This window comes from Lepidochelys olivacea (genome assembly GCF_965140295.1).
Source record: "Lepidochelys olivacea isolate rLepOli2 genome assembly, chromosome: 14".
Classification (NCBI taxonomy): domain Eukaryota; kingdom Metazoa; phylum Chordata; order Testudines; family Cheloniidae; genus Lepidochelys; species Lepidochelys olivacea.
This window is the reverse complement of record NC_140424.1, coordinates 35,292,636-35,317,500: the sequence shown is the minus strand read 5'-3', so window position 1 is coordinate 35,317,500 and position 24,865 is coordinate 35,292,636. Positions and strand designations below refer to the sequence as shown.

The window sequence follows — 24,865 nt, the reverse complement described above, 5'->3', positions numbered from 1 at the left end:
CTTAGAGACTAACCAATTTATTTGAGCATAAGCTTTCGTGAGCTACAGCTCACTTCACAGTATGCATCCGATGAAGTGAGCTGTAGCTCACGAAAGCTCATGCTCAAATAAATTGGTTAGTCTCTAAGGTGCCACAAGTACTCCTTTTCTTTTTGCGAATACAGACTAACACGGCTGTTACTCTGAAACAAATACACAGGAGATCCCACAGCCTCCGGCAGGGGGAACACCCTCACACACATACTGTCCCAGATCCACAGGATCCATGCTGCACCCCCAGCTTTGGAACAGTCCCTTGGCGGATCCCCTTCGATGGGCCAGACCCCCAAAGGGTCTCACTCTCCCTTCAGGGGAGGCCACGTGGCCTCACCACCTCCTGGACTGACCCTCTGGGGCTCCAGCCCCCCTGCTTCATCCCATGAGCTCTGTCCAGCGGAGCCAGACTCCTGAGAGAGACGTGTCCACTGTGCAGGGACCCGGGCGCCTCCCCCAGGATTTGCGGTAACATTCGGGCAGCGTGTGCAAAACAGCTGGGTTTATTAGTCACGTAGACACAGCCTAGGAAGCTCTTAGGTTAGCAGAGAGAAATGAAGGTGAAAACGTCATCCGTTCTGGTCAGCCCGGGGCCCCACCCAGCCGCAGTGAACCCCATGTCCAGGCTATGTCTGTCGAACCTCTGCAGTCAGTTCCCAGGAGAGAGAGCGTCCGGAAGCCGCCTCTGACCCCCCAGCTCACCCCTTCCCAGTCCTCCGTTCTCCAGCTGGCAGGTGGGTGTCTTGGCTCAGCTTCCCTGCGAGAAGGGGGGAAATCCAGGCAGCGCTGGCATTGTCTCTCTGGCCCCCTTGTTCATCTGGGTCAGTTTCAACCAGTTCCTTAACGACTCTTCCTGCCACCCAGACAGGGAGCTGACAGGCACACTCCTCTGTCTTTTAGCCTTTCCTGAAAACACAGGGAGTCCTTTTCCCCGCACTGGGTAACCACGTGCCATAGAGGGGAAACCGAGGCACATAGTGAGGTCATAAAAATATTTCCAAAAATTCCACCTTCCTCACATATATACATACACACAGAGCAATATATCACCAAAAATGTTAAACTTCTGTTACAGTTCTGGGTCTTCATAGTGTGAATCAGAATTCACCTTCCGTGACTTAAGTGGGGTTAATGCATTGGGGCACCTGAGACCCTGATTTGTCTCCAGAGGTCAGTTTCTAACCTTGGTCTCACTGGTGTAAGTTTGGAGAAGAAGAAGAATTCATAAGAATAGTCTGGAGCACGTGATGGGGATCCAAAGACCTTAGCTTTAATATCGGAGGTGGCCCTGACTGTCTTTGCGACCTCAGCCAAATCAATCACTCAACAGGTGCTTGCGAGGGGTACTGACCCAGGCGATCCCGGACGAGCCCCCAAAAATGTAACCCTTCTGCCCGTCAGAGTTGGCAGCAACAAGGGCCGGGTTCAATATCTAGGGGTTCCATTCCAATAACACAATGCAAACCGGCTCGAGCCCCCACCCAGTGACCTGGGACCAATATATACCACCCCCACTGGGCGCCTCCAAGAGGCAATACTTCCCCTCTCGCAAGCACATAGTCTGAGTGTAGCAAAAGTCTTTTAATAACAGAGAGAAACAATGTGGCATTATGTTGGGGAAACACCACCAACAGGATTCATAACACAACCCATGAGCAAAAAACCCACCCCAGGCAAATTGGGGGCATGCCCTTTTCCCTTTGGTTCTTGAGTCCAGCAACCCCAAATCACCCAAAGTCCCAAAAGTCCAATGCCCCAAAAGTCTCTGTCCCTGGTCAGGGCAGCCCCAGAGTTCGAAAGTTTATCTGCGGAGCTTTACCTCCCAACCTGGGTGGAAATGGGACAGGGGTAAGAGGCACCTTACGTGATCTGAAGCTGACCGCCCCATAGCGGCGCTCCACTCCGCCAGCCGCCCCACAAACTCCTTCGCTCAGCTGCGCTCCGCTCCGCCAGCCGCCCCACAAACTCCTTCGCTTAGCTGCGCTCCGCTCCGCCAGCCGCCCCACGAACTCCTTCGCTCAGCTGCACCCCGCTCCGCTCCGTCAGCCGCCCCACGAACTCCTTCGCTCAGCTCCACGGCCCACAAGCAGCTCCTGCCATCCACACACTGCGCCGCATCGAACTGCTTCACCAGCCGTCCCGCAAACTACTCCACAATATATCTTCAGGCTCCCCCACTACTTAACACAACACTCAGTGATTTCAGCTCTTAGGTGAATTCAGCTTATAATAGGGGAGCCCCAGTGCTGGTGCACTGTCAGCCCAAAGTGAGCTCAGCAGCCTATAACTAGACTTCTAATGAAATCAAAATTAGCTCTGATATTCCACAGTGGAGAGAGGAGGAAGTGCAATTAGCACTTAAGGCCCTCACCAGGGGGCCCATGCCACCAAGTATTAATACTTGTCCCCAGCCTCTCTCCATTCACACAGTTTTGGAACCCATGACCCTTGCCTAGCGAGTGCTACTTAGTTGATGGTGAATCCCTCCATCATAACAAAAGGCCACGTACAGTTCCAAGCACAGTTCCCATAATCAGGGTAATAACAATTTATTCTTCCTGCCCCAATAACAGAGACACTGGGGATCCCACAGCAGCCAAAGTGACCATTTGGGCAGCTATGGTCTCATTCTAGGCATGGTGGGTGTGCCTATGCAAATGAGATCGGCCCCTGAAGTTCTTTTCCACAACTTGCCACACCTCACCACCAGATGTCAGGGTGGAGCTCATCCTGACACTGCTTACACACTTATGCAAAAGTTTTCAAACTCAGGTGCCTAAAGTTAGCCAGCAAAAATCCTTACTAATCAAAGTGGCCAGACTTGTGTATGCTGGGCACCTGCATTTCTCAGTGACCTGTCTGGGAGCCAGGGCTGCCCAGCAATCCTGAAAAACACACCCAGACCATAACAGAGACATTAAGGCTAAGATTTTCAAACTGCCGAAGGGATTTGGATGCCCAATTTCTCTTCATTTCTAGGGGAGTTAGGCATCTAACTCCTTTAAGCACTTGTGAAAATTCCACAAAGCACCTAAATACCTTTAAAAACCTGTCCCTCTGGATACTAGGATTAGATGCTTTTGAAAGTATGTCCCATCTCCTCTCTGTGCCTCAGTTTCGCCAAATGGGGCTGAGGTCTACGGTTGGGCCAGATGAGAGCTAAGTTTGGCACTTTGAAAGCAGCTTTATAGAAGCTAGATGTCCAAATCCCATTGAAATTCAGTCGGATTTAGGTGCCTAATTCCAGCCTAATTATTATTAATTTTAGGTCCCCCAATTTGAAAATGTTGGCCACAAATCAATCTTCCTAAAACTGTTCATTTGGGAAAAGCAGAGGTTGCAATTTTCATTGAGGAGCAGGATGCTTAATGCTAAACGATTCTTTTGAACAGCCACGGATCAGTTTCACTAGGAGACGTATAGGTTCCCAGCTGTTCCAAGGCCGGAAGGGACCCCCGTGATATAGTCTGTTCTGGGCATAGCACAGGCCAGAGACCCTCACCCACGGACCCCAGCGTGGTGGTGACGGCTGAGCGTGTGTTGGAGGCATTGGACTGGCCCCCGGAACTCCCAGCTCAGTTCCTGGCTTTGCCCCAGACTCCCTGTGTGGCACTGAGCGCGTCACATAGGTTGATGTTTTCAAACTAAATATGATGGGAATTGTGTGCCCAAATCACCTTGTCAGGATTGGAAAATATCAACCTTAAACTCTGGCTCCAGCTGAGGATCTGGCCCACAATCAGCCGTCGCTCCATTGGAGTCGCTGGGCAGATCCCCAGGTGGTGTGACCCGGCCGTAGCTCCACTGGACTCATCTCATCCCTGCGTGTCCTCAGACACGACAGTGCTCAGAGGCATTTACCTACCTAGATAGACAGTGAGGGCAAAACCTGTCCCCACTGAGATCAAAGACCAACCTCCCATTGGCCCTGTGTCACCAGGATTGGGGCCTACATGCGTTCCCTGCTGGTGACTTAATACAAAGGCAAATCTCAGTGGGTGCCTGGGGCGCTGCGATCCCATCCACAGTCCAAGCGCCCCAACCAGCCCTTGCTGATTAGGAGTTTGGACTGACAAATGGGAAGCATTTGGAAGCGAACTGGTAAAGAGAAAAGATGGAGAATACAGCAGATCTCCATGAAATTCTGGCTGCTTCATGCGGTCGCCAGAGGGCAGCAAAGGATAAGGAATGAGAGGGAAGCAGCATTATAGGGACTGGATGGAAGGGGATGACTCCCTGGTCTCTTCTGGCCTTGGAAACTATGGGACCATCTCATCTTCCCTCGTGTAACACAGGCCCTAGCACTGGTCGCATTCTGGGCTGTATTAACAGGAGGGTCGTATGTAAGACGCGGGAGGTAACTGTCCTGCTCTACTCGGCCCTGGCGAGGCCGCAGTGGGGTACTGTGTCTGGTTCTTGGCACTGCACTGAAGGAAAGATGTGGACACATTGGAGAGAGTCCAGAGGAGAGCAACAAAAGTGACCAGAGTTAGAAAACCTGACCTGTGAGGAAAGGTTAAAATACTGGGCATATTTTGCCTTGAGACCAGAAGACTGAGGGGGACCTGCTAACAGGCTTCCGATAAGCGAAGGGCTGTTCTGAAGAGGACGGTGATCCATTTTTCTCCATTGCCACTGAAGGGAGGAGAAGCAGCAATGGGCTTAATCTGCAGCAAGGGAGATTCAGGTTGGATATTAGGAAAAACTCGCTCTCCCTCTCTCTCAGGGTAATCGAGCTCTGGAACAGGCTTCCAAGGGAGGTTGTGGAATCCCCGTCACTGAAGGTTTTTAAAACCAGGTTGGACAAACACCTGTCAGGGATGGTCTAGGTTTACTCTTGCTGACTCAAAGATTAAAGGATTTATTCCAAGAGGAGGTGTGAACTATACATTTGATAAGTGAAGTTTCTTGCTCAGAACTATTTCTGCTACAGTAACTGACCAAGATGGTACCCATCATGTATCTACCCTAGGTATTATACCGCACCCAGCACTGTCGTATCCGACTCCCAAGTATTTTTCGAGTTATCCTCATAGCACAACTGGAAGTGGGAATATCATCAGCATCCTCATCACTATTTTTCAAAGGGGAAACTGAGGCACAAAGCAATGAAGAGACTTACCCAAGATGACGCTATGATTCAGTGACAGAGCTGAGAATCGAACTCAGCACCCATGTTCCCCAATCCAGGGCATCACTGGGATGCTCTCTGCAGGCCAGTCTTAGATATCGCACCCCATCAATATTTTGAGGACCACACTGTATTAAGTTTATGTATCATTGTGTGCCAGGAACTGTACATAACTCCATGGGAAAGGGCTATACCAGCTCCTCCAGGAACCAAAAATACCAGGGGAGGGGTGAGTAAAGCAAAGCAACTAACCATCTATGTCTACACTGCACCCTACGCCCGGGTTCTGACTCATGTCTGAGCCCAAGGCCCCCTTCTGCGTGCACACAGGTCAGTCTGACTCAGCGCAGGAAGCACTCAGGGCCAGGGTCCTAGGATGCTGCTCGGGGGATGGGTCAGAGCCCGACTCCCACTGAGACTCGGGTCCAAGCCCTGTCACCGTTCAGTGTGGATGCGGGTCAAGCCGCAGACCCGAGTCAGAAGGTCTGCACAGTGCAGTATGGACATGTTAGCACAGCTAACCCAGACCCAGCATTGTAAACCCAGGCTTCCAATGCAGCGTGGACACTCAAGCACGGGCTTGGAAACACTGAGTCCACAAGCCTGGGTTTACAATGCAGTGTAGACACCCCACCGCAAACTGATCCGCTCCCCAGAAGTTCCACGCCCTCACGGGGGTTCGCACACATTGGGTTAAGCTGGCTTTTCCAGAAACGAGGAAACAAAGAAAGGACTTTTGCTCTGAAAGGATGAGCTTGAACTGACTCGGACCCATCGACGGACAGGACCTTCTGGGCTGGCGGAAGCGTTGGAAAGACTCTGACCTGCTGGGACCCCATAAGACTGACGCGTGACTCCTGCTATGCTCAGCGTGTTTACATCGGTTTCTTGTCTTGGTTTCTCTGTGATGCTTTTACCACAGTAGAAGCCAGAAGTCCTGAGTCCCAGTCCCCACTACTCAACCCACTAGGCCACATTTGCCTCCAGGAACCAAAACAGAACCCGGGAACGCCATGGGCCAGTCCCCTGCTCTAGTCGCTAGCATGCCAAGCCCAAACAGAGCCAAGGAGAGGACCTAGGAGCCAGGACCAGACGGGAAGGGATGGGGCATTACAGGCTGGAGGGTTCATACATTAATGGGTGTGCTACAGTACGTGAGGCTGTCTTTGGTCACATATGTGTGAGTACAGACGGTCGTATGATTTTATTTTGTTATTCTGTGTGTGGATTTTCTATCTATCTATCTATCTATCTATCTAAAGGCTCAGGTATACAGACTGGCTCTGCTTCAAAGTCCACTAGAGTCAGCTGGAAGCTGGGATATCCAAAGGCACCGAAGGGAGCTAGGCAATTAGCTTCTACCAATGGAGTTTATCTAAAGACCACTGGAAAGACTCACGCCGGCTGGAGTTTTCAATGGGAGCTGGTTCCCCAGCTCTCTCTGAAAGAGCCTTTCCTCTGACTTCAGGTGGTTTGGACCAGGATAGGAGGTTGGCATTTTCAAAGAGGACAAATCCCCTGGAACTGGGTGCCTCAACCACTTCTTCCAAAATCCCAGCCACAGGGTTTAATTTGCAAAAGCCTAGTAATATGGGCTAAAATACTGTGCCCATTGAAGTCAAAGACAAAACACCCTTTGATTTCAATGGGGCCAGGATGTCACCGCTGGTATTGAAGTTCCCCTATTCATAGCGGGAAGTGAGAATTAAGATCTCTGAATTCCGTCTGGCCTTTGGGGAAATCTCCGTCCCAGGGCAGCATTCCTTCAGGCCTTAAGGCAATTAATCCATTACCTGGTATCTTAATCCTTCCCTGGAGTCGCTGCGCAATGTGGCTGTAAATTGAATTTGTTGAGTTGCCTTCTCAGACACGGAAAGGCTGAAATAGGGACACCTCCCAGCACAGAGTCATATGGTGCAAGCTGTTCAAAGGAGGTCAGTGCTGGCTAACATGAAGTGGGAAAACTGTTTGCTTCTTCCTTATGTTCCTGCAGTTTCTTGATAAAAATAGCACTTTCTTTCCAGGGAATTAACCAGCTGAGGTCTTTCATCGTTTGCTTGAGTCCCAGGATGTCCTGAGAAGGGCCCGGTGCTGTCCAGGATGGACACAGCGTGAGCATTAACCGTCGAGATGGACGGTCAGGTTTTGAAGCATTTCTTCCTGTGGTAGAGAATTCAGCAGCTGGTGAATGGGGACGGATTCACAACACGCAGCACGGGGCAAGCTTCCTCCATCTGCTGCCTGATTCCACCTTTCAGCCTTCACCGCGGAATTGCATTTGCCAACACAGCATTGTTCAGCTGGAAAATGTCTGACCAGCTCTAGTCTGGACCTAGGCAGAGAGGAAATGAAGAATTAAGCCAATCACTGTGCTCGTGTTTGCGTTCAGGATTGTCCAGCAAAGAGAAAACTGCCATTACGACAAAAGGAGGTCGTGTTTGGACAAGCAAAGATCCGGTTGGTCTGCCTGGCTGTCCAACAGTGGAACTCCGTGCAGATGGGACGAGGTTGACACTGGATGGCTCATGCAGGGCGAGGTCAGTGCAGCCACCTCCGGGGTGGGGGCCGGGGGCTGTTTACAGAGGGACCCCTCAGTCATTTGTAAAAAGCGAAGAAATGTGCAACATTGATGCAGGCGATCACGAGGACTCCCCCACAATGCGGAGAGGAGGCAGCGGCTGTGAGCAGCGTGGGGGTTATGCAACAGTGGGTCAGAGTGGGGTGGAGCTGGGGGGCAGCCATCGCTCCTCTTCAGCCAGCGGGAGGCAGATGCATCTGAATTGGTGGCAGTGGTGGGATCCCAGCTGGGGGTTTGCTCCGGGCTGGGCACAGGCTGGCCAGGTGGGTCTGCACCCAGTGGCCCCTGCTGGCCCTCGGGCTTCCAGTTGGACGCCCAGGGTAGTTTGGGGAGCGAGTGCGGGGATCCTGGAGGGGGCTCAGAGCCCGAAGATGGCAGGGCCATCGCTGCAGCCCAGCAGGGCGTTGGCAGCTTCCAGGCACTCGCTCAGCTGGGCCCCTGAAATGAGAGGGGGGTACTGGAGAGACACCAGCCTGGGGAACGAGGGGAGGGCCTGGGGGCAAAGGGAACAGAGCTCACAGCATGTGCGGGACTGGCGTGGGGGTTGGGAAGCTGGGAAGTAAAGGTGCTGGGGGGCGGGGCACGGAAATCCCAGAAGGGTGCTGGGATTGGGATGGGGAGAGGCTGGGGATGGGGGCTCTTGAGGGCTGGGCTGTGGGGCCCTGGGGCACAGGAATCGCAGGAATAGGGGCCCTGGGACCCATAGGGCACAAGCTCTCAGGGCCCTGAAGGAGGCTGGGCTATGGGACATGGTGGGCAGGCTCATGGCTCTGGGCCGTGGGAACAGGGGCATGAGGATGGAGGTTCCAGGGGCCCAGGCTCAGGGGCCCCATGGGGCAGGGGCTTTAGGGTCAAGTCCCTGGACCCTGTCCCTGCCCCCCACCCCACAGGCCCCCTCTCACCTGCTCAGTCCCGCACCCAGCCCACAGCCTTGGCCTCCAGCAGCTCGACTCGTCGGGCTGCCCCACGGCCTGGCCGTGCAGCCAGACCATGGCCAGCACTGTGGCCCAGATGCTGGGGGTCACGTCCTGTGGGGGGCAGGATAGAGACAGCCTGAGTCAGCGCCCAGCCTGGCCCCCTCCCCTGACTTCCATCCCTCACCCAGCCCTCCTCCTTTTCTACAGACCCCCCACTCCATCCCCCCACCCCGACTCGGAGGGTTCCTATAGCCCCCGCTCCAGCACCGTGGACCCTCTACCCAGATGCCCAGTGCCATGTCCAGGGAGTGGAGAGATGGCCTGAGACAGAGCCCAACCTGGGCGCCTCCACCTGGCCCTGGGCCCCCTCAATCCAATGCTCCGACCCCGTTAGGGGGTTCCCAGCCCCCCGATCTGGGCCCGTCTCGCCCACTGGGCTCCAGATTCAGGGGTCCTTTAATCCAGTCACCCACAGACTACCCCCCACCAATCTCATCTGGGAGCAGAGAACAGGCCCAACCCATGGCACCTGCCCCCGATCTCTCCCCTCTCCTCTGCACCCCCGCTCACCTCACTGGGTATCCTCCCCCTGGCGTTGGTCCCGCTCACCCCCAGCACAGCAGCCAGCCGGGGGTCCAGGTTCCACCAGACGTCGGCATTTTGCAGAGACACCAGCCTCAGCAAGGGAGACTCCTCCGGTGCCCGCTCTGGGGAGAGACACAGGGAGATGGGGCTGGCACAGGTTGTGGGTACAGAACAGCGACATGGCCTGTCCAGGCTGGGGGACAGCCAACAACCTTAACTGTCACCCTCTGTGTGTCCTTAACTCTGTCCCTCCAGGGGTGTCATTAACCTGCTCCTCTGCACCCTTTACCTGCTCTTCTGCACCCTTTACCCCACCACAGACATCCTTAACTCTGACCCTTCTTGCACCCATGGGATGACAATTAACTTTCAATCCGAGATGGGCACCCAACTCCCTGTGACTGTTCCTGCCCAGGCATTAATTCCACGACCCCACAGTGTTTCTCAATCACAGTCTGACCCCGGAACCATCCCCCACTACAACCTGCGATAAGGACCTATGTCTGGAGAGAGACACAAGAGTCTAAAGGGGTAGCGGGGGATGGGATGTTACAGAGTCTATATGATAGTATAGCCATGCATGGGCCAGGGTTACAGGGCAGAGTTAACGTTATCTGGGCTACAGTCACTTTGTATTTCCAGACTCTCCAAATGCAGGTTTTAAGGTAACCTTCACTTTAAAATTTCTGCCTTTCGTGGGTTTCTTCGTTTATAAACCAGAAGGTGCCAATAAAGACTTTTGCCCCTGAACTCGCCTGTACAAGCCTCCAAGCTCAGACCCAGCTTCACAAGGTTTTTTTGCCTGGGAATTTCCCTCTGGGTTTATTTCACAGAAAACTGCTCAGAGACATTCCTGTTAGGAAAAACTACTGATCCCACCCCCCTGCCGCCCCACACACACATACCCCCTTAGCTCACTGACACAAACCTTACACCCCAAATTCCACCTTCACAGAGTTTTTTGCCTGGGGGTTTCCTTATTTTTTTATTCATTTTCTTTCAACATAATTTGCTTCATGACACAAAAAAAAAAAAAAAAAAAAAAAAAACAGCCAAGAATTCCCCCTCCCTCAGCGACACAAAGGATTTTCACCCAGGAATTTCCTTCGTTTTCTATGTAGTTTTTTAAGACTTGCACAGCTCCATGACCTTCCGGGCACATGGGTCTCTAACCCGATGAAGCATCACCCTGGCGTTGGCCCACCCCCGGAGTCCTGACTCCCAGCCCCCTTCACCGTTCTGGGGTGCTGTCTCCGGTGGGGCCCCCTGATTGCAGGACTGTCTGCCCTTGTGTTGGGCCCCCCCGGCTGAGCTTTGGGAGGCCACGGAGCCAGGACAGGTGCTTGCGAGGGAGGAGATGGCCGGCGCTGGACTTTGGGAGCTTCAGACACGCGGGGCAGAGGTACTCACGTGCTGCAGCCAAGTCACGGGACAAGCGCCCGAAGACGCTGCGCTGGTTCGGTTCGTCCAGGCGCACTCCGCTCGCCGGCCGCTCGCAGATGGGGTCTCTCGAGACGCAGTCTATCATCTCCGTATAGTCCATGATGAAATCGAAATTTAGGGAGCAGATGGACATGCAAACAGACCCAGAGAAGCAAAGGGAGGGAAGAGAATTCCGCCCCCCCCAGCACTTAGAGCCAATGCACCACTGGGACCCCTCCTCCATACCCCCAGCCCCTTTCCCCGAGCTGGGACCCCCCCACACCCAGCCCCATCCTCCTCTCCCCACAGCTCCATCACAGCCAGGATCTCCCAGCTCCTGCCCCTTCCCCGCTGGCTGTGAGCCCCAGATCCAGTCCCCACAGCCCCATTCTTCTCCCCTCAGCCAGGACCCCTCCTCCAGCCCCAAGGGATGCAGGGGTGGGTGCTGCGCTCCATGGATGAGGGCAGGATGCTGGGGGGCGAGAGGCCCCTACTAGCCAGGTCTGCTCATGACAGCAATGTGCCCGCCCCTCCTGTCCCTGCATCTGTCTGGGTCGGTCTGTCTGTCTGACTGGGTCTGTTTCTCTCTCTGCATCTCTCCGTCCTGTCCCCGTCTGGGTCTGTCGGCTGATTCTCGGTCTCTGTCCCTGTCTGACTCTGGGTCTCCGCATGCCTGTCTGTCTCTGTCCGTCTGTCTGGCACAGGTCCCACTCTTCCTGTGTGTGTGTGTGGGGGGAACAACACACCCCCGTGGGCTACTCCCCGTCTCGCCCTGCTCTCCCCATGCCCCGGAGGTATGGGGATTGGGGTCGCCATTGCCCTGGAGCAGGAAGGGGACAGCACAGCCCCCGGGAGTCAGGGGGGCAGGGAGAGGGGCAAAGGGACATTACCCCATAAACATGATGCCCCCTGCATGCCCCTTCTGGGTCCCCCCCTCTTACACTGGGATCCCCCCGTGCTGGGATCCTTCCCTGAATTGCCCCCCTCCCTGGCGCCAGGTTCCCCCCACCTCCCCCAGTGCCAGGTTCCCCCTCTCACCCGAATTCCCCCCACATGCTGGGTCCCCCCCGGCGCCAGGAGCCCCAGTCCCTTCGGGGGTTACCTGCCAGCGGGACATCCCTCTCACCAGCAGCCCCTGCACCAGCTGCCCTCGCTCCATGTAGGCCATGAGGGAGCAGACGACCCCCGAGCTCAGGCTGGCCTCCAGTGCCCGGCGCCGGTCCCCCTCCGATCCTGTGCTCACGGCCCCCTCCAGCTCCAGCAGCAGTGACTTGGCGGCCAGCCGGTGAACGGGCAGCCTGTGCCAGGGAGAGAGATTCACGGGGTCAGCCCTGGACACCTGGGTTCCAGCCGCTGCGGGGAGGGGTGCAGGGTCTAGCAGGATGGGGGCTGAGGGTGCCAGGACTCCTGGGTTCTATCCTGGCCCCGGGAAGGGAGTGCGGTCTAGTGGCCACAGAAGGGGGGCTGGTCCCATCCTGTCTCTGCTCTGCTGGGGTGAGGACGTGTGGGGGCAGGACCCAGCTGCCTGGGGTGGGGGATGGGAGCCAGGGGAGCATTGCTGTCACCTGTCTCCATCCTGTGGCTGCAGGGAGAACTGCGGCGTCTCCTTCTAGGTCTGGTTCTGGATGCAGTACTGCAGGGTGATGCCCCCCATGGGAATGTCTGGGGGCTGCGGGGAAAGAAAGGTGGTCAGAGGTGGAATGCAAGGGGGGAGAAGATGCCCTGGGACCCCTCAGACCCAGCTTACAGAAAAAAGGGGATAAAGACACCCAATTAACACCAGTTGGGGGGCTGGCTTAGTAAGCCCAATGGCCGTCATTAGGATCCAGAGATAACAATCCCCATTGAGCTCAATGGGGCTGGGGTAGCACAGAGACTTCCAGCCCAGTGGCCATCATCAGAGGTCAGAGTTATCAATCCCCACTGAGGTCTCGTCTACAGGACATACTTTGGTAGAACTACATCGCTCAGGGGCATGAAAAATCCACACCCATGAGCGGCGTAGTTACACCGACCGTAGCCCCCCATGCAGACAGTGCTACGTCGGCAGGAGATGAACATTTGTAGTGTAGACCGGCCCTGAGACCAATGCAGCCAGGCTAGTACAGAGACCTGCAGCCCAATGGCCATCGTTAGGGGTCAGATTTATCAATTCCCATTCAGATCAATGGGGCTGGGGTAACACAGAGATCCCTGGCCCAATGGCCATCGTTAGGGGTCAGAGTTAACAATCCAAACTGAAATCAATGGGGCTTGGGTAGCACAGAGACCCCTGACCCAATGGCCATCGTTAGGGGTCAGAGTTATCACCCAGGAGGGGACTGTGGGGCTCCTGGCTCAGTCGCTGACCCCGAGCCCTGGGGGCATCCCAGGGCGGGGACCTCGCTCTCTCACCTGGGGTTGCCCGCGGAGCTGGGCATAGACGAGGCACCACTGCCCAGCAAAGATCACCTCGGGGTCCCAGTGCATCAGCTCAGCCTGCATCCCAGCTCAGTGAGATCTCGGTCACCGCCGGCTCACCGCCGGCTGCAGGGCCCGCTTCAGAGACTGCAGCACCTGGTGGGGGACCGGGACACACAGGGTGGGCCAGGATGCCTGGGTCCTGTCCCCAGCTCTGGGGGGGAGTGGGGTCTAGTAGGCTCGAGTGGAGGAGCTGGGAGCCAGGACTGCTGGGTTCTCACCTTGGGCTGGGTGCGATCCTGGCCGGTGATGAACTCGGCACTTCCCCCCACTGCCCGGGCGATGCCTTTGATCAGACGCCCCCGTCCCCGATGCCGAAAGAGAAGCACCTGCTGGGGGGCAGAGACCGGAGGGGGAGGGGCAGAGCAAGTGGGGTCCATCCAGTGCTGGGGGGGCAGGGCAGTTGGAGAGGGGCCAGTAGGGCTGGCTGGACTGGGGGGGCTCCCCATATTGGCAGGGCTGGGAGGCAGGGTGAGGGAAATGGTTGGGCAGATGCTGGGCACTATGGTGGTGAGGGTCCACATGATGGCAATGCGAATGGGGGCAGGGCTGGGGGGGGTTAGGCACCTCCAGTTACCTGTGGGTCCCCCGGTGACGCTGCACCTCTGCGATGATGTCCTGGGTGTTCTCTACCTCCCCGTCCATAAACACGAACAGCTGAGGGGGAAAGAGATGCTGTCAGAGCCGGGGACCCCAACCCCCCCAGAGACACCCCCTCCCTGTTGGGAACGGGAGCAGCCCCCTGGAGAGTCTGCCCCACTGACCCTCCCAGAGACCCCCAGCCCCATCCCTCCCCTCCCAGAGATCTCTCCTGAGGGGCTGACAGACAGGGACTGCTGACCTCCCCGATCTCTGTGATCCCCAACCCCTAGGCATGACCCCCACCCATCACCTGTTCACCGGCCCCTGGAGACAAGAACCCACCGACTGCTGTGGGCACTTTTCCAGGATCTCCCTCCTGACCCCCCCCTCCAGTGACCTCCCTGCCCCTCCGGGCTGCAGGGCACCCCCCAGAGCTGGGCACAGCACAAAGCGCTGCCCCTCCCTGCTCTATACAGAGGTACCCCCACGCCCCGGTTGCTACCTGCCACGCCCTGCTCACACCCCCAGGGGCACCAGCCCCTCTCCCAGGGTCTCCCCCTTGAACAGCCTCCGAGGGGAGCGGGGCGGGGGGGAGGGAGGGCAAGGAGGGGCCTGTAATGTCGTATGGTCCACAGCGACAGCTGGGAGCAAACACCCCATGGGCGGCAGCGGGGCCCTGGCAGTTGGGGGGTGCTCAGAGTTACTGCAGAGAATCCTTCCCAGGGGGCTGGCTGTGGGGGGTCTCGCCCCCATCCTCTGGGCAAGCTGACCCCCGCGTGTGGGGTGGGGAAGGGATTTTCCCCTGGCTCAGACTGGCAGAGACCCGAGGGGGTTGGTCTCCCTCAGCAGCCTGGGGCACTCACTGGTTTGAACCGGAGCAACTGGGGGGAGTCGCTGTGACCTGACGCCTGTAACTCAGGGTTTGGGGGTGCCGGTGACTCAGCCTGAGGGGCGGGGCTGTCCCCGGGGGAGCGAGGGGCTGAGCAGTGTCACGGGGGGGAGGTGGGGCGGGCGAGGAGCTGGGGCCTGATGAGATGATCACGATGGTCCCTTCTGTCCTGAAAGTCTGTGAGTCTGTCCCCACAGGCCTGCATCCCTCTCTGAGACCCCCCACATCACCCCTCGCCCCCACAATCACTCTCCAAGCCCTCCCCTTTGGCTGGCCCCAGCGCCCCGGTACCTGGCGTGGGTGCCCGTCCCAGCAGGGGCTGCGGTAAATGGCTCGTAGCGGCTCCAAGATCTCGGTGCCCCCCAGGTGAGCCTGGAGCAGCTGGAGGCGCTGCAGGGACTCGGCCTTGGTCTGCTGGGTATTCTCCACGCTCTGCCTGTGGGGGGCGCCGACAGGTCTGGGGCTGGGACAGCCAGAGCCAGGGACACCCTGCCCCCAGCCAGCCCTGCCCCCTCACCCACCGACACTCCTGTCCCCTAACCAGCCCTGCCCCCTAACCAGCCCTGTCTCCAACCCACTGACACCCCTGCTCCCAACAAACAGACATGCCCTGACCCCCAACCCACCAATACCCCCTGCCCCCTAACCACCCTGCCCCCTAACCCACAGGCACCCTTGCCCCCTAACCAAGAGACACCCTCTGTTCGCTAACCAGCCTTGCCCCCTAACCCAGCCAGCCCGCTCCCTGCCCTTCGGACTCACGGGTAGAAGGACTCGAATTCAGACCCAAAGCCATAGATGTTGAAATAATAGCCCAGGGGCAAACTCTTCAACAGCAGGACCAGGGTCTCCCGGGGACAGACAGACGGATGGAGAGTCAGCCCCACGGGCCCAGCCAGCCTGGGTTGCTCCCCTGGCACGGCCCCATGGGCCCATCGAGCGCAGCCTCCCACCTGGCCGTCCCTTAGTGCTGTTGATGTGCTGGCGGGACAGGTCTCTGCGTCCATGGGGCAGGCCGTGCTGCCGGAGCGGCCCAGCAGGAGGACGAACTCCCCGGCTGGCTCTGGGCCGGCACCGCCTCAGGCATACTGGGCAGCAGGGTCATCATCACGGCCGGGTCGCCCATCAGGGAGCCTGCGGGGAGATGGGGGCCAGCCCCCAAATGGGGTGGGCATGGGGTCGAGTCCCTGTGAGCCGCCCTCTCAGAGCCCCATGACTCAGAGCCGCCCCCCAGAGACCCACCCCCACTGCTCTGTCCCTCCCCCACTCCCTCTCCCCTTAGATCCCCCCACCCCTAATACCCAGCCCCCCAGGGCCTGCTCTCCCATCCCCAGTTCTCCCCCATGCCTCCCAAACCTGCAGTGCTCCCCAGTGCCCGCCTGCTCCCAGACACCCCGCCCTGCCAACGCCGCTCCTCCAAGACCCCCCCCGCTCCTGTCCCCTGACCCTCGCCTGCCCCCAGATTCCCCCAGCACCCACCTACATCAGTCCTAGGACCCCCCTTTCCCCCATCATCCCCCTCATTGCCCTGTGCCCCCCCCCGATCCCATGTCACCGCTCAGCACCTACCTCACCCTCCCCAGATCCCCACCCCATGGATCCCCCTCTGCGCCCCCGCCCAGGGGTAGTAGGGTTCAGGATCCCCTCCCGCACCTGGCTCGGCTCTGGGCAGCCGGGCCTCCAGCACCACGCTGGGTTTGGGTGGCTCCGTGTAATACACCAGCAGCTCCAACTCCCTGTCCCACGGGGGGGCCTGGGCCAGCGACACCTGGGGGGCGACAGACACACAGTCACCTCCACACGGTTCCGGGGGGGGCAAGGTCCCGCTGGCTCTCGCGCCCGGCTTAGCACCCCCCCATGGAGACGGGGTGAGGGGCAGACCCTGGGAACGCTGACTGGGCCCCCCGGGTTAGGTGGAGAGAAGAGAAGGAAAAACAACCCCAAAGGCCAACGCGGGAACTTGGATTTTCCTGGTGAAAAATTGCAAACATTTGACATTTTGGGGGGGCTAAATCTTTCCAATTTGGGGGTGACATTTTCCTGGTCCCCCCACCTCCATTTACTTCCACTGAGAAACAAGGCGAGGGAAAATCCCAGACACTAAAGACTTACAGAGCCCAGCGACTGCCAGGGATTGCATCCCCAAACTGGCAGATTTCAGCCTGTCCAGATTTTCCCCAGAGAAATTGGGAAATTCCCCAGATCCATTGGTGTCACTCGATCCGCCACCCCCACAATCACCCAAAGAGTCTGGCCCATGTTCCCCCTTTCGGGACCCACCCCCTGCCCTACACCACATCTCTCACCCCCTGGGACCTTCTCCCCCAGCCCACAGCCCCGTTCCCTGGAATCCACCCCTTACCCCAGAACCCTCCCCCCTACCCCACCCCCAGCACCCTCCTCCCAGTGGGGAAAGCCAGGAGTCCAGGTGAGCCCTTACCTGGGCAGCGGTAAGGTTCCCGGCTGTATAGCTCAGGGGGGTGAGGGGGCAGTTGGAGAGCAGTCGATGCCTTGGGGCGACTGCAGCATGGCGCTTAGGCTCAGGGTGTAGGGCAGCTCCCCGTGGAGGACATGCGGGACCTCCTGAGTGATGTTCTCCCCATCCCACCCTGCAGAGAGAGACACAGGGGTGAGGGCCAGGGGGCTGGGAGAGTGTGGGGAGGATAGGGGGTATGAGATATTGGGGGGTATTAGGCTGGGATATCAGGGGATTTCAGGATGGCTGGGGTGGATCACATATCCTGGGGTGGGGACTCCAGACCCTGGGGGGGCCACTTACCACAGGGAACACAGTAGTGGCCTATGGGGCATTATGGGGGCTATGTGGGTCTTTCACTATGGGGTACGTAGAAGGGGCTATGGAGGTTTCGGGGGTTATAGGCTGCGGGGTCACTCACCGTGGGGTGTGTAGCTGGGGTTCTGGGGGCTATGTGGTACAGGGAGTTATGAGGGATCTAGGGCACCTAAAGGTCTGGTCTCAACATGAGGCTTGTAAAAGGGGTGTAGCATGGCTGGAAGCACACAGCTGGGCTACAGGGTGCAAGGGAGTATGGGGAGATCTGTGGGTCTCACCATGGGGCGCGTGGGGGGGGAGGGCTGTGGGTCTCACAGTGATGGAGGTAGGGGATCTGTGGTTCTCACTGGAGGGCGCGAAGTGGGGACCTGTGCGTCTCACAGTGTGGCGTGTAGAGGAGGCGCAGGGGGATCTGTGGGTCTCACCGTGGGGCGTGTAGCGAGGGTGCAGCACAGTCAGCAGCACGTAGCGGGCGGCCCCGTCATGCTCCAGCGGCAGCTTGCAGGTGTAGCTCAGGGTCAGCATCGCCTCCTCCCCGGGGGGCAAATTCCCCAGGGAGCAGCTGAACACATTGCCCCCAGCCCCCTCCTGCTGAAGCAGGAACGAGCTCTGTCCCCCGGCCAGCGCGTCCCCGTACAGCTCCTGTGCCTGCCGGGAGAGACGGGGTCACCCCGAGATCCCCTGTCCCCCCGACCAGCACATCCCTATACAGCTCATGCACCTGCCGGGAGAGATGGGGTCACCCCGAGATCCCCCCAGCCCGGCCCCCTCCTCTCTTCCCCCCGGGACCCCTGCCCCCAGCACCTGTCTCTTGTCCCGCAGCTGGGCCTGGATCCAGGCCCCCCGCAGCTGGGCCTGGATCCAGGCCCCCCGCAGCTGGGCCTGGATCCAGGCCCCCCGCAGCTGGGCCTGGATCCAGGCCCCCCGCAGCTGGGCCTGGATCCAGGCCCCCCGCAGCTGGGCCTGGATCCAGGCCCCCCGCAGCTGGGCCTGGATCCAGGCCCCCCGCAGCTGGGCCTGGATCCAGGCCCCCCGCAGCTGGGCCTGGAAGGTGTCGACAACCGCCTCGGCGTCCATGGGGAATTTGAACACGGCCTCCACGGGCCCCAGCTCCTCGCTCCTGCAGAGCAGCCGGCAGCCCACGTCCGCCACAAAGCCTCGGATCAACACCGACACCAAGCTGCGGTGCAGGGACACTGGGGGGAGGGGGACGTCAGCCACAAGCCCCCCACGGGCACCAGGGGGAGGAGCTACGTCAGCCATGGGGCCACCCTCCCCCTCACGGCACCGTCCCCTGCAGCCCTGACTCACCCGGCTCCTTGGAGCTGGTCAGGAGGCCACAGCTCATCATCTCGGCTCCGGGTTCGGGGATCTGTGTGAGAGGAAGGTGGGGGGGTGAGATACAGGGTTCCCATGGAAACTGACGGGCATAGGGTGCCCTGACCCCCCCCACACACACACACACACTCGGAGATGGCTCTGAGACCCCAGCCCCACCCCTCTGCTCAGCCAGGTCCTGTGGCAGGGAGTCCCACAGGCCCAAGCTCCTGAGATCAGAGTCACGGCTCTGCCCCAACTGCACCAGCCCCTGGCAGGGAGGGGCAGGCAGGGACTGGGGTACAGCTGGGAGTTGGGGGATGGAGAGAGAAACATAGGGGGGTGCCATATGGGGATGGATGGACAGATGGAAGGAAGGAGAGGTGCAGGGGTCAGACGGAATGAAGGGGGATGGGGGACTCGTGCGTTAGAACGAGAGGGCTGGGAGCCAGGACTGCTGGGTTTTATCCCCAGCCCCTGGGGGGGCGCCCTGGAACAGCGACAGGGGTTGCAGGGGACCCGGGTCGGTCACTGGGGGGTTGTTAACCCAGCTAGGCCCTTCTTCCCGCTGTCGCCCTGCAGAGAAGCAGAGGTTTGTGGAGCAGGCTCCAGCTCCTGGCCGTTCTTGGCAGGGATATGGCCCTGCTATTTACTCAGCTTTCACCCCAGGCTGGAGCAGTCGCCATAGACCCCCCACCCCAACGGGGGTGAAATCCAGCCCTTGGCTGCGCCCAGGGGCTCCCGGCGTTCTTGCTCCACGCCCCCGAGCTGTTCGGCCTGGGCCTTGGATTTGCTGCTTTACGACGGGGTAAGAGGACGGCAGCCGGTTGATTTCTCCCGCAGCAGAAATCTGGCTCTGAGGCGCGCAGGGAGTCTCTGCGGAGGAGCGGGGAGCTGAGGGTGGGATGGGGGCGAGGAACGCCAGAGCTGCCGTGAGCGAGAAGGGCTCCCAACCCCACTCTCCGAGCCTCGTTTCTGCTGGCCACCACTCCAGCCGCCTGGAGAATTCCCAGCTGGAAGGTGGGACGGGGAGACTGGGATCACCTGGGGGGCGGGGGGGGGGGGAAACGTAGGCAGATTTCTAGACAAACCTCCCGCCCGGCTTCACACGTGGCCCAGGATGGAGAATCCACCCGAGCGCCCGGGGAGTTGGGCCAGCAGCTAATTCCCCCCCCTCCCCGCCAGACAGGTGAGCCTCCCTCCTCACCTGAATTCATCTGCCTGCAACTCCCAGCCACAGGACAGGCCACGTCCCCCCCGCAGGTATTTACCGCCTCTCTGGGCTGCGCTCCCTAGGCTGGGAAAGGGCTGAGGCCAGGGCAGGGCTCCAGCGGGGCGCGGGGCGGGTCGGTTGGTCCCGGCACTGAACTCTGATGCCTAATTCCCCGCCCGGAGAAAGGGAGTCGGCGTGAAACTTCGGCCGATTCACAGGCGGCGGCTCCTGCTGCAGCCGCTGCTTCTTGGGGGGCGAGGGAGCCGCAGGGTGGGGTGGGCGGGGGTGGGGAGCTCCGACCCCTCATGGGACCCAGCGGACCCCAGGAGCCTGTGGGGAGCAGGTCAGGGCCGGTGCCCCCCGGTGCAAAAGGGGAGGGCTGAGATTTGTGTCGTCACACCGGCCGGGCGCCACGGGGATGGCCCCTGGGAAACCCACGCAGGGAGAAGCGCGGGAAGGGGGGGGTGGATGGGGGGGGGCGGAGCAGAAACGTTTCGGGGTCACCTCCCTCCAAACACCCCCAAACCCGCCCGGCACGCAGGGCCCCGCAGCCAGGGCGGGGAGACTCTGCAGGGGCGAAGCCCTGAGTGGGGGGATGGGCCCAGACCAGGGGGTGGGGGCCCTGGACACGGAGGGGAAGGGGGGCTGGGGCCAGGCCCCCCAGGGGAGGGGGCTCGACTGGGGCCCGATCCGCACCCCCGGTACCTTCTCGCTCGGTCTCTGAGCCAGGCTGGGAGGGAAAGTGTCCCCGCGAGCCCCACCCCCCGCCAGGGAGCGTCTGCAAACGCCTCACCCCCCCACCCAACCCAGCCAGGGAGCGTCTGCAAACGCCTCACCCCCCACCCAACCCAGCCAGGGAGCGTCTGCCAGCTCCCCGTCCCCAGCTTCTATAAACCAGGGACCGTCTGCACAGTTCGCCGCCCGCCCACCCGGGAGCCAGGGACTGTCTGCAAACTCTTCGCTCCACACATCCTGCCATGTCCCCCCATTGAACTGGGGCTGGGGAGGGGGGGTCTCCAAACTGCCCCTTGCTCCTTCCTGCCCCTTTATGGCGCAAAAAGCCGGGAGGATTGTGGATGCAAATGTTTCAACTCCAAGATACCCCTTTCCCATCAGGGTATTCACCCCACACTCTCCATCCAGGGGCAGTGGTGGAAGAGGGGGGAGAACCGTCAGTCGACCGTCACACCTGCCTCTCAGTAGCGAGAAGGCATCCGAGAGACATGAGGAAGCTCGGCTGCACGTGGGGAAGGCAGGGGGGAGTTTTTCCACCCACCGCGTTTCCTCTGGGGTCTCTGCAGATCCTGCTTTTAATGTCCCGCTGGATGGTGCTGGATCGGCCCCCCCGCCCTGAGTCCTCTGTGGGTGGGAGCCCAGAGCTGGGGCAGAGAGAGGCCCCCCACACACACACACACAGCCGCACACCCACAGGCCTCTGGCCTGGGGGGACTAATTGTAATGGGGAGGTGGGAGGTCAGTCTCCATGGCCCCTCCAGACCTCGCTCTCTCTGCTAAGGCTGCCAATGAGGTAGCGCCCAGGGGCATGAGGGCATCTTCTCCCCTACGGCCTGAGCTGGGACCCACCAAATGGACCCCACAAGCAGGCGTCAACTGGGTTCGCTCTTCCACCCCCACGGAAGTGGCTCTGGACCGTAGCTGCTGCTGGGGCAGGTTCATAGGAGGCGCCTGTGAACGGGGCAGCCTGACCCACCCAGAGGATGACACGGGGGGCACCCAGGGATCCCCCCTTCCTTGCAATTCCAAACATCACAGTGTGAGAGGAGGGGTGTCCCCACCCCCACTCCCTGAGACCTCCTCACCCTCTCTGCGAGCATCTCAGCAAGGAAAGGAGAGGTTGTTACCTGCGGGGGACACCGGGCTGGGGAGAATCTGGAGAGAAAAGAGAAGAGAAGAGGTGAGAGCTCCAGGGAGGGGATGGGGGTGCAGAGGGCAGGAGGGATGCTGGGAGGGGGGGATCTCCAGACAGATAGACAGACAGAGGGAAGCGGGCCGAGGGAGGTCACTTACCCAGCACAAGTAGAAGGAGAGTTCGTGCCATCCTGAGCTGTTTGCTCTGGGGTGGGAGCTGGGTTCTCAGCTCAGCCACCGGCCCCGTCTGGGTGCAGGGAGGGGCACGGGCCCTTCCCCTCTGATGGAGGCAGAGGAAGTCACAGCCTTAGGCACAGTCACCGCTCAGCTCAGAGGGCCATTGCACTGTAACTGCAGTCCTCTTACTTTAAAGTGTAATGTGTATCCCTCTTTTGTATTTATATAGGGCTCATGTTGAAGGAGATTTTTGTCCACCCACTCTGTTCCTGTGAGACACTAGGGCAAATTCTCCGAAGTCAAGTGAGTTACACCAGATGTGAATTTGGTCCAATGTCCCTTTGTAACATCAGTACCCAAGCTTGTATCACAACTTGATAATCACTCCATAGGAAGGGTAAATAAGTCTTTAATTTAAATCCTCAGATCCTCAAACCATCAGCCTGGGATTTATATTGCATATTAGACAAAAAGTGAACAATAAAAATCATATCGTATGAGGTGATCAGGTCCCTCATTCACATTAATTGCTGTGTTTCTATGTAGAATCATAGAATCATAGAATATCAGGGTTGGAAGGGACCTCAGGAGGTCATCTAGTCCAACCCCCTGCTCGAAGCAGGACCATTCCCCAATTAAATCATCCCAGCCAGGGCTTTGTCAAGCCTGACCTTAAAAACTTCTAAGGAAGGAGATTCTACCACCTCCCTAGGTAACGCATTCCAGTGTTTCATCACCCTCCTAGTGAAAAAGTTTTTCCTAATATCCAACCTAAACCTCCCCCACTGCAACTTGAGACCATTACTCCTTGTTCTGTCATCTGCTACCACTGAGAACAGTCTAGGTCCATCCTCCTTGGAACCCCACTTCAGGTTGTTGAAAGCAGCTATCAAATCCCCCCTCATTCTTCTCTTCCTCAGACTAAACAATCCCAGTTCCCTCAGCCTCTCCTCATAAGTCATGTGCCCCAGCCCCCTAATCATTTTCGTTGCCCTCCGCTGGACTCTTTCCAATTTATCCACATCCTTCTTGTAATGTGGGGCCCAAAACTGGACACAGTACTCCAGATGAGGCCTCACCAATGTCGAATAGAGGGGGATGATCACATCCCTCGATCTGCTCGCTATGCCCCTACTTATACATCCCAAAATGCCATTGGCCTTCTTGGCAACAAGGGCACACTGCTGACTCATATCCAGCTTCTCGTCCACTGTCACCCCTAGGTCCTTTTCCGCACAACTGCTGCCTAGCCATTCGGTCCCTAGTCTGTAGCTGTGCATTGGGTTCTTCCATCCTAAGTGCAGGACCCTGCACTTATCCTTATTGAACCTCATCAGATTTCTTTTGGCCCAATCCTCCAATTTGTCTAGGTCCCTCTGTATCCTATCCCTGCCCTCCATCGTATCTACCACTCCTCCTAGTTTAGTATCATCCGCAAATTTGCTGAGAGTGCAATCCACACCATTCTCCAGATCATTTATGAAGATATTGAACAAAACCGGCCCGAGGACCAACTCCTGGGGCACTCCACTTGACACCGGCTGCCAACTAGATATGGAGCCATTGATCAAAATGGGCCAAAAGAAATCTGATGAGGTTCAGTAAGGATAAGTGCAGGGTCCTGCACTTAGGACGGAAGAATCCAATGCACCGCTACAGACTAGGGACCGAATGGCTAGGCAGCAGTTCTGCGGAAAAGGACCTAGGGGTGACAGTGGACGAGAAGCTGGATATGAGTCAGCAGTGTGCCCTTGTTGCCAAGAAGGCCAATGGCATTTTGGGATGTATAAGTAGGGGCATAGCGAGCAGATCGAGGGACGTGATCGTTCCCCTCTATTCAACATTGGTGAGGCCTCATCTGGAGTACTGTGTCCAGTTTTGGGTCCCACACTACAAGAAGGATGTGGATAAATTGGAGAGAGTCCAGCGAAGGGCAACAAAAATGATTAGGGGTCTAGAACACATGACTTATGAGGAGAGGCTGAGGGAACTGGGATTGTTTAGTCTGCAGAAGAGAAGAATGAGGGGGGATTTGATAGCTGCTTTCAACTACCTGAAAGGGGGTTCCAAAGAGGATGGCTCTAGACTGTTCTCAATGGTAGCAGATGACAGAACGAGGAGTAATGGTCTCAAGTTGCAGTGGGGGAGGTTTAGATTGGATATTAGGAAAAACTTTTTCACTATGAGGGTGGCGAAACACTGGAATGCGTTACCTAGGGAGGTGGTAGAATCTCCTTCCTTAGAGGTTTTTAAGGTCAGGCTTGACAAAGCCCTGGCTGGGATGATTTAACTGGGAACTGGTCCTGCTTCGAGCAGGGGGTTGGACTAGATGACCTTCTGGGGTCCCTTCCAACCCTGATATTCTATGATTCTATGATCACTACCCGTTGAGCCCAACAATCTAGCCAACTTTCTACCCACCTTATAGTCCATTCATCCAGCCCATACTTCTTTAACTTGCTGACAAGAATACTGTGGGAGACCGTGTCAAAAGCTTTGCTAAAGTCAAGAAACAATACATCCACTGCTTTCCCTTCATCCACAGAACCAGTAATCTCATCATAGAAGGCCATTAGATTTGTCAGGCATGACCTTCCCTTGGTGAATCCATGCTGACTGTTCCTGATCACTTTCCTCTCATGTAAGTGCTTCAGGACTGATTCCTTGAGGACCTGCTCCAAGATTTTTCTGGGGACTGAGGTAAGGCTGACTGGCCTGTAGTTCCGAGGATCCTCCTTCTTCCCTTTTTTAAAGATTGGCACTACATTAGCCTTTTTCCAGTCATCTGGGACTTCCCCCGTTCGCCACGAGTTTTCAAAGATAATGGCCAATGGCTCTGCAATCACAGCCGCCAATTCCTTTAGCACTCTCGGATGCAACTCGTCCGGCCCCATGGAC

General features: G+C 58.0%; 1 pseudogene across 1 annotated transcript; it reads right to left on the bottom strand.

The window, feature by feature from the left end:
• Positions 1-520: 520 nt before the first annotated feature.
• On the bottom strand, positions 521-18,742 carry LOC311530274 (von Willebrand factor A domain-containing protein 5A-like; annotated as a pseudogene). Its single transcript, XR_014714574.1, has 16 exons — positions 18,703-18,742; positions 18,196-18,587; positions 17,817-18,039; positions 17,038-17,206; positions 16,251-16,365; positions 15,360-15,731; positions 14,889-15,033; positions 13,704-13,783; positions 13,348-13,455; positions 13,061-13,222; positions 12,232-12,335; positions 11,769-11,964; positions 10,655-10,772; positions 9,230-9,366; positions 8,645-8,770; positions 521-7,496 (listed from the first exon to the last, which is right to left on the bottom strand). The product of XR_014714574.1 is annotated as a von Willebrand factor A domain-containing protein 5A-like (transcript).
• Between the last annotated feature and the right edge of the window lie 6,123 nt (positions 18,743-24,865).